General features: G+C 39.5%; 1 long non-coding RNA gene across 1 annotated transcript; it reads left to right on the top strand.

The window, feature by feature from the left end:
• Positions 1-396: 396 nt before the first annotated feature.
• On the top strand, positions 397-8,261 carry LOC121815913. The gene is made up of 4 exons (XR_006055471.1): positions 397-799; positions 1,447-1,595; positions 1,715-1,853; positions 7,957-8,261. It is a non-coding gene; the product is annotated as an uncharacterized LOC121815913 (long non-coding RNA).
• The last annotated feature ends 63 nt before the right edge of the window (positions 8,262-8,324 follow it).

The following is an 8,324-nucleotide window of genomic DNA, read 5'->3' on the forward strand; positions in this document are numbered from 1 at the left end:
TTCTTAGCCTCTCTTGCAGCTGTTTTCTGTCCTCAGCTATCTGACTGTTCAATGTGGCGACGGTGCAACAGTATCCAGATGGACCTCTAATGCCAACACTGCATACAGAAGCTCACAGAAAAGGTCACATTGACACTAAGCCAAGAGCAAATAAAGAACCCTTTTTATCTCCTCCACTCCACTGACATTCACACAGTAATAGCTTCTGTAAGCTATTGTAATCGACCCCTCCAACTTTGTTATTAATTATTATTGTAAATGATTACTTTAGCACACATGCTTGTCACGATCCTGGGTCTTATGACCCAGTGGTTTCAGTTTCTTGTGTTTTGTCATTTTGTATTATGGTTTGAGTCCACCTTGTTAGTTTAAAGTTTAGTCCGGGGAGCAGCAGACAGTGAGGGATTACACAGATTGCAGCTGATTACAGGGGAGATTATCTGTGCTGTTACAAAGTGGAGATGGACTGGGATTACCTCCCAGTTTACGTCTATTTAAATAAAACCCTAAATAAAAAACAAAAGGATGTAGTTGTTATATGTAATTACAATTACTTTCAGGAAAAGACAGTGGGTTCTTTTTCCTTTCTTTTCTTGTTTTTCCTGTAATTAGCAGTTAATCCGTGGTGCTTTTTTCCATGTTAGGGAGAGGTCAGTGAACGTGTCAGAGCCGGAGTCTCTGGAGCTGACAGTTTCCAACCTGAAGCCGGAGGAGAGCTACAGCTTCAGAGTTGTCGCTTATAACGATGTTGGGCCAGGAGAGAGCTCCGCCCCCCTCAAGATCACCACAAAACCTGATCGTAAGACACAAACACTCCATCACACACAAACAGACACGCTCAGTCATCTGTATAAAACTTCTTTTTCTTTTTGCACATTATTTCATATTTTGGGTCAGACTACAGTTGAGCTCAGTGAGGCAGACTGTCAAGACCAACATCAAGCTATGGAGTTCTCTGTTAGCCAATAGCAGAAGGAGAAAATAGGTAGAAAGACCCAGACTTAATGTGATGCATGGATGGATCCATGGCTGTTGTTGGTTCCTTACACCTCTTTTCTCGTGATCTCACTCAGGTGGAAAACAAGGAATGTCTGGCCCAGATGTGGCCCACATTTGGCCTTGAATAATGTCCAAGTTATATAGGCCAGATGTTACTATAGCAGGCTCACTCAGCAGGTTGTCTAAGCTATTGTAAATCGAAATGTCACATCATTAAAAATGCATCTGATTTTCCGGTCAGTATATTATCTTTTTTTTTCTTAAGACATTAAACCTGTCTATGCTTAAATTTAGTGATACTGGAGTGAAATAGGCCTTTATTGTAAAATGATACCTAGCTATCCTCTTGACTCTCATGGAAATCAGATCATTCTGTCCCTGCAGTAAAGGTAACACATGTCTAAAAGTAGCAGCACTGGTAACAGAAGTGTTTGTGTGTGCCTTCAGTCCAAGTTCCCAGCAAGGTGGAGTCTCTCCGAGCGTTGGCTCTTTCTCCAACCTCCGTTCAGGTTAGCTGGGAGCCACCCAGCTTTCCGAACGGCCCCATCCTGGGCTACAGGCTGCTGTGGACCGAGAGCCCGTCGGGCAAGGAGCAGGTGAGCTCCATCACCAATGGATTATGATGCTTTAGATAGTCTGAGTCATTGTTTTGGAGTTCATTTGACCTTATTCGGTTGTTTGTTGAATGTAATCAATACTCTGTGTTTGTGTTCAGAGTGTGGAGGTGAATGGACAAAACTATAAGATGGAGGGACTCAACAAGTTCACAGAGTACACAGTTCGAGTTTTGGGCATCAATCGCTATGGACCAGGGACTGCCTCAGATGCCGTCAGTGTCACCACCCAATCAGATGGTGAGCTGTGTCTTAACATTTCCTCATTTATTCAGTGTGGAAAATCACATGTATCAGGAAATGAAACATGACATGACCATGTTATAACAGAAGGAAAGTCACAGGGGCTTTTTCTCTGTCACTGAAATTCCACCGGTCTTCAGTATCCCATTATCCACTCTTTCATCTTCTTTTCTCAGTTTTGATAGTAACCTTAACATCCACTCACTCACCAGTGAACAGCACTTGTGTTGTATGAATCTCATTTGGGTATGCAAAGAGGTAAAACTTCTTTATAAAGCAGTAGATATAGTTCTGTGCACATCTTGTCCACTATTTCCCACAGTGGTCTTCAGGAAAACTTCTCCAGAATTCTCCAGGCCTTTTGTTCCATTATCTGGAAAAAAAATATGCCAAACTATTTCATAATGATCTGGGCTCTGGGAAGGCCAATATATGATGGATCAGATACTTTTACCCTGGTTTTGCATGGGGGTTCAAAATCTGATGGTACTTTTCTGCATTCATAATTTAATACATTTTGATAAGATCTGCAAAACCACTGGATGGAAGGCATCCCCAAACCGTGACAGAGCCTCCACTGTGTTTTACAGGTTGTTAGAATGGCTTCTTGACAGCCACCCATTCAGTGAAACTTTTTCAGATTTCAGATAAATCTCAGATTTTTTTTTCCTATTTCTTAACGACATCACTTTCAGATCCTGTTCATCTGGTGTAGATAAGCAACCTTTTCCTTTGCTCTTTACTCTTCTCATTGCCTCAGATTTTGTAAGGATGCAGTGCACAGCATGCTGAAATATGCCAACTTTTACCAACAACTTTTGAACTGTTGTGCAAGAACACTTTGAGAAAATACAAGAAAGTCTGGCATCTTGAATACAAACTATAATGAAACGAGAGGTGACCAAAGATTCTAACTTAACCCTCACCGTTAATACATCTCTGGAAAATTGGTGGACAAAATTGGAGGGTTAAAATAGCAGCTCACTGTCTTCTTTGGGTTGTGCTGTATATATATACTATTTGGCTAGACTGATTAAACACAGTACAGTAATAAATACAGAACTTCTTGAAAGAATTGTCAGCGTCATACAGTAACAAAAAGAAAAGCTAATTTATTATATTTACAGGATCTATTGCTTCTATTCCTTCCAGCCACGTCCACTGTTAATTTCTAACAGCAGCACAACAATGACACACTGGAGCACAGGCCTTTTTTTTTAAGTTGCCCACAATAGGCTGTTAAAAATCCACTCTCTCTGAAATACCAAGGACATGATCTCAATGGAAGCTGTCACTGTGGTTATTGAAGAAAGTATTGATTTTGGTGGATGTTCAAGAGTGAACTTAACCCATCCAGTTTAAAAGAATCTGAAGAGGATTTTTATTTTATTTTTTGCAAGCTGGGACTTGTTATAAAACGAGTGTTTTCATTTTGTTGATGTCTTATCTCAGTCTGAGGCAGTCCACGCTGAAAATTCTTCCGCTCAGGCCATACATCGCCCGTGCAACATGCATTTTATTCAGCTGGGTCCTCAAAAGTCTGAAATACAAATTTGCACAAAGTACATTTTTATGATCAATAAATTGTCTTAAATTTTGTTTCGATGGGTTATGAATATATTTAGTCACATAACCATAACCACCACATTTAGCTCACACAAAGTGACTACATCTTTAATGTCATGCTGTTTTTGAAACAATCTAGACTCTGATCCCGATTCTGACGACTATATCAGCGAAAGATAACCAGACCTCATTTTAAGACACAGTAGTTTCACTTTTCAGACCCTGAAGCAACATCCAAATTATAAAGTACAGCTTGTTAGTACTGGGTTGGACCGCCTTTTTCCTTCATTCTTCATGGCACAGATTCAACAGAGTGCTAGAAATATTCCTCAGACATGAACATGACGAACAGTTGCAGCAGATTTGAATCTCTTTATTCACTACATCTCAGAGGTGCTCTATTAGATTGGGATCTGGTGATTGCAGATGCCATTTGAGTACAGTGTCGTGTTCAAGAAACCAATTTGAGATGATTTGAATACATGATTAATATGTTATTAATATCCTTAACCACAAGGAGTCCAGAATATTAAAGAGTGACTTGTGCAGTCTGACTGGTTTGAACTGGTCCTAGTTTCAAGCAGCACTTCAACTTAGATCTGAAAACTGCTGGGCGAGGTGGTGTCTATTACCTGGCACTGTGTATATGTGTGTGAGAGAAAGACACAGAGAGAAGAGCCAATAGCAACACAGTCTTTAGCCCTTCTCATAGACAGCCCCCCCTTCTTGCTGTCAGGAGTTTCATTAGGAGACTCGGGGGTCTTTAATTAAGTAGGCAGAAGAAGGAGCAGCTTCATTTAAACCTCCTTTTAGCTTGACACATTAAATGGAGTCCACACACACACACACACACACTTTCTCTTTCACATGGTTCAGTATTAAAGTTCATCATGTGTGGCGCAGAAAAGAGGAAGAAACGAGGAAGTTCATAAGTCATGAAAATACTCAGAGAAAACGTAGGAAAAGAAATAGATTCAAGAAACTTATACTTGCATGCACTAGTTTTAGTGACCAGCTAATCACCTTTACTCGCTGATTGTTTGACAAAATCCTCATATCTCAAATCTTATTTTAATGTTACCACATAAAAATCCAAGAGCCTTAGCCTTGACGTATTCTTTACAATCACTGATTTGATTAATTTGACCTTTCACTGCCCACTACAGACACAGGGAGTGAAATGTCAGTAGGTGACACTGGGAGCCTAATATGTTATCACAGTTACTATTAAAGAGTTTGTGGCCTACAAATAGTGGACACTTGGCTAGATAAATACATCAGACTAGACGTTCTCAGGGTGAAAAGGGATTGTTCAGTGTGGATTGTTCACTTGGTAGACATAAGAAAAATTGGACTATTACAAAGTACTCAGCATAGGTTTAGGCATGTCCACATCTAGTTGCCCTCAGAAAGACTAGTCACTTAAACTAATATTTTTTTTTATTGTACATCAGTTGATGTCAACTTTGGGTTTAAGCAACCTCAAGCATTTAGAGATGTAGACAAAATCAAGACCAGCTGCTGGAATTCAAGCTGAGGATGAGGATGGGGAAAAAGGCGATTGAAGTGACTTTGAGTCTGACATTGTTGTTGGTGCCACACATGCTGGATTGAGGATTTCAGTAACTGCTGATCTGTTGGGATTTTCCTACACAGCCATCACTACGGTTTAGAGAGAATGGTCCGAATAATGAGAACATTTCCAGTTAGTGGTGACTGTCTGAGTGAAAACGCCTTGTTGGTATGAGAGGCCAAAGGAGAATAGCCAGACTGCTTCGAGCAGAAGTGAAGTTAATAGTAACAGAGATAACCGCTCATTACAACTAAGGTATACACAAGAGCATTTCTAAACGCACAACACATCAAACCTCAAAGCAGAACTACACAAGATTAGACTGGGTGCCATTTCTGTATAAGAACAGGAAAATGATGCTATAGTTCACACCGATTCACCAAAAATGATAAATAGTAGAGTCCAAAAAGGTTGCCTGGTCTGATGTGACACTCTGACCCTAGCATGGGATCAGAATTTGGCACCAATAACATGGAAGCCTAAATCTATCCTGCCATGTATTAGCACTTTAGGCTGCTGGTGAATGTGTAATGGTGTTTGGGAATATGTTCATCATGTTAATCCCTTTATGACCACAGTGTACTCATCAGCTTGATAACATGCCATGTAGCAAAGGTCGCATAATGTCAAACTAGTTTCTATTTGGTTTTACTTACGGGAATTCACAGTCACCAGTCCAATAGAGCACCTTTGAGGTGTGGTGCGACCAAAGTTTCACTTCATGGATATGCAGCCGGAAAATCTGCAGAAACAATGTGATGCTTTCATGTGTGTACCATGAAAAATTAATGCAGGTCCAAAGCCATCAGGGGGTCTAATCTGGCACTAGCAAGGTTTCTCAGTGAAGTATCTGTCAAGTATATACGCACCTTTTGGCCTGAAGAAAGGGAATACATTATTAGCTTGAGGTCCAGTAATTAGCCCTCGTGGGTATGATTGTTTAAATTGTAATGGACTCACTGGCATGTAAGCACTCGACTTATGCTTATCCAACCAAAGTTGGATATTGCATAAGCTGTGTGGACATTTCCCTCCAAGAAAAAATGCTGCTGGTGCTAGCACTGCTAATATTAGCCACACTCTGCAAACAAATCTGACATCTGATGATTGTCACACATTTTAACTGCATTTAAATGATAATTTCATTACTGAAAATCCATTTCAAATGGTTCTAAAATATAGTTCTGAAGGGGTCTTGAATGAGGTTTCAGAAGTCCTAGTTTCACTCTGGCTCCCTATACTCTCCTGCTATTATTCCTAGCTTTTGCATGGTAGGACAGTGTGCTTTACATTTTCTACACAGACTGAGTCCTTTAATATCAATGCAACATTCAGCTTCTGATGGGTGTGCTGAGAGGGACGCTGTGATTAATAAACTTCCACAGAGGCAGAGAGAACGGAGGCGTGTGTCCAGCTGCAGTCACACCATAAAAATGATCTGAAATAACACAAACACACACTTGCAGATGCAGAGCGGCTGTATTGTGAATCTTCCGGCTGCGTCTCGATGATAACGGTGACTTGTGGGCTAATTGAATTTACAATAAAACTGATTCATAGACACACGTTGGAAGACACACACACACACAGACATAAATAGCGAGCAGCTGAATCAACAGATAAGCCGTTGACAGTTAATCAGGCATCTGATTGGACAGTTCACTCAAACCAATGTTGCACTTTTGCTGGACACAAAAACGCATCTGCTGCTTTTTCTAGAAGTCTGTCAACTCTCTCTTCTATTATTCATTCATCTCTTCTTCTTCTTCACCACCATCCTCTCTTTTGTGTTCCATTTATTCTGGTGTTTTTCAGTGCTTTTGGTCTCTCTGTGAGTCAGTTAGCAAGATTACACAAGAACTTTGGAGCCAAATTTCATGAAACTTCGGGAGGTGGAGCTCCTCCAGTTTGTGTTTGTCTTCCTATTTCATCCATTCATTTTTTCTTGTCTTTGTTTGATCTCTTTTTAGCTTTCTCTTCTTTGTTTGATTATTTTTCTTTCCTTTGCATCTTCCTCTTCATCTTTTTTTGTGCTTTCATGTACTAAAACCAAGTTTTTTCCTCTCTAAACTTAAAAGCTCTTATGTTTCATTCTTTTTCATCTTCTGATCTTCATGCTTACTCTTTCATTTTCTTCCCAATATCTTCTTTTTTGTATTTTTTCTTCATCTTTCATCATCATCCCATTTTTCCCATGTGACCATCATGTTCACATTGCCCCCCCCCTCCCTTTGTTTGTATTTATATGTTTTACTTTTGCCTTTGTTATTTTTTGTAGCTTTTTCTTCTTCACCTTCTTTGCTTCTTCTGGTTTCGTTTTTTTAGGAAATAAACCAAATTTTTAACAAATAAAGGTTTAGAAGGCCTTAAGCAGTCATGTTAAAAACGTTCGATCTCAGTATGTGAACTATCTTACTATAGCCACAAAACCATGAGAAGATTATCTTTTTCTTCCAATCTCTGTAGTATTCTTCTCTGTCCTTCGTCACTACATTCATGAATCCTCTCTCTGTTCTTCCTGTTTTCCTCGTGCGTGTCACTTCCACCAAAACAGAAAATAGAAATAAATCAAATCTAACTTTCTAAAGCTCTGTTTGTTATGTGTAATTTTCAGACCTTTTACATTATCGCAGCCATAACAATGTAAAAGTAGCATTAAAAATTAAACTTTTTTTTACGTTAAATATTAATAGCGTTCCTATTCATGCATGTACATGTGTAGTTGTCATTTTGCAGGAGCATAGATTTGTTTGCATATTCAGGACTGAACCAGCATGTTACATTTTAAAGTTTAAAGTCATGTTTGAATGTACAACCAGAAAGACACTTTTTCTCCATAGCAGCTTCCTTTTTCATTAATAAATAATATCATTAGAGCTATTGTTGTATTTTCGTATTGATTTATATGTTGCATTGTTTGTTTTCCTGACATTTTCCTTTCCTTTACATTTGTCTCTGCAGTACCCAGCGCTCCTCCACAAAACATCACCTTAGAGGTCGTCCTGTCCAGGGTGAGTTTAAATACCCATATTTTTATTCCCTCTTCTCTCTGCTCACATCCGTACACTGCAACAACATCCACATCATAATCTGCTCCATTCGTGGTGGTATTACCAGTAAAATCCAACGTTATCCCCTTGAACAGAAAGACTCTTTCACCTTTTACGATCTGAGCTTACAGACTTTAACATCACTGCCTGACTTTCCAGGTTCTGTCTCCCTTGAAGTGACTGATGGCTGCTTATTCTGACCCACATCTAAACAGTGACACAGCTCAGGAAAAAAAAGCAAATAAAGCAGTGGTCTGGTTACTACCGTTTATGTCAGAA

Source organism: Haplochromis burtoni, unplaced genomic scaffold (assembly GCF_018398535.1).
Source record: "Haplochromis burtoni strain Fernald_Lab_line unplaced genomic scaffold, NCSU_Asbu1 Contig_365, whole genome shotgun sequence".
In the NCBI taxonomy this organism is placed as follows: domain Eukaryota; kingdom Metazoa; phylum Chordata; class Actinopteri; order Cichliformes; family Cichlidae; genus Haplochromis; species Haplochromis burtoni.